The sequence below is a fragment of the Octopus bimaculoides genome, chromosome 9, assembly GCF_001194135.2.
Source record: "Octopus bimaculoides isolate UCB-OBI-ISO-001 chromosome 9, ASM119413v2, whole genome shotgun sequence".
NCBI lineage: Eukaryota > Metazoa > Mollusca > Cephalopoda > Octopoda > Octopodidae > Octopus > Octopus bimaculoides.
In genome coordinates this window covers 54,154,148-54,155,567 of record NC_068989.1, presented here as the reverse complement: position 1 = coordinate 54,155,567, position 1,420 = coordinate 54,154,148, and positions in this window count along the sequence as shown.

The following is a 1,420-nucleotide window of genomic DNA, read 5'->3' as shown; positions in this document are numbered from 1 at the left end:
ATATATATATATATATATATATATATATATATATATATATATATATACATATATATATGAAAATGTATGCTCACTCACACATGCGTAAAGGTACGCACACATGCACACGTGTAAATAGATATGCAGTATATGTGTGTGGCTGGGTGAATGTATGTTTTGCGTGTGGGTGTGTGTTGTGTGTGTATATATGTGTGTGTGTGTGTGTGTCAGTGTATGTGTGTGTCAGTGTATGTGTATGTGTGTGTGTATGTGTGTAATTAGTGAGTTAAGATATGGAAGATATCAACTGCAAAATACTAAAAATTCTTTAACGACATCCTCTTACTGGAAGCCCAAGTAATTTATAGAATTGTAACAGATGAAATTAAAAACTCTGGTGACAATACGGCTATTTAATTATACAGTAAATATCTAATTAATTCATTTATATTATAATACATTACTGTTCAACTTTTCTTTTTACTTCTACTCTTTCTTCCTGTCCTCTCTTTTTCCTCGCGCCGGAAATTTGATACATAAAGCATTGAATATATATCTACACAGATGGTAAATATTTAAACATATTAGTAGACCATAATTTTCTGTCTCTTTCCTTGTTTCACGACTTCCAGTTCTCTATCTCTCTACTGCTCTATCTCTGTCTGTCTGTTTGTCTGTCTTCTGCCTGTCTCTCTGACTCTGTCTCTCTCTTCCCATCTCTCTTGGCTCAATTCTTATCAGCTCCCTGCTTTACGAATGCCTTAACACACGTTGCCGGTTTATCAGGGCTGATAGTAATCTAACCGGTCCACAAAAGCAACCAGTAGGTTCAGTGATACCTCCCGTGACCATATTAATACTCCTGGCTTCTTGGCTATAGGTACGGTCCGAAATAGAACTCAAAACGTAAAAAACCAGAGAAGATGCTTCCACGCACTGTTTCTGGTGCATTAACAATTCTGTTATTCTCCCGTCCTGGGATGACAACATATTTATCAACCTCGATAGAATTAAACACAAATTTGACTTCCGAAGGCCTCCACAGAGTGTCTGTCTATTCAGTTTTATTCACGAGGTTTGAATGGAACTGAGCTTTATGAGAAAGGCAGACACTACCGATGTCACATACTTCATTTATTTGCCTTGTTTATATGCTTATTAGCTGCAAGATTCCTCCCCCCCCCCAAATGTCCCTTTAAGATGTCACCTGGTTTGAAGTATTCAGTATTAAAAGACACTGAATACCTTAAACTAGGTGAAACGAAATGTGGGTATCGATATATTGCTGTTATTCCAACTCATCTGCGCAGTATAACCGAGTCACCTCGAAACGAATCTGTCTGCTGGTGTGCAACAGCCAGCCGGAGTAAAGCCAATTAAAACTTTGAATTAGAAGCATCTCGAATAATATAAATATTACCGAAGTCATTTACGTGCTTAA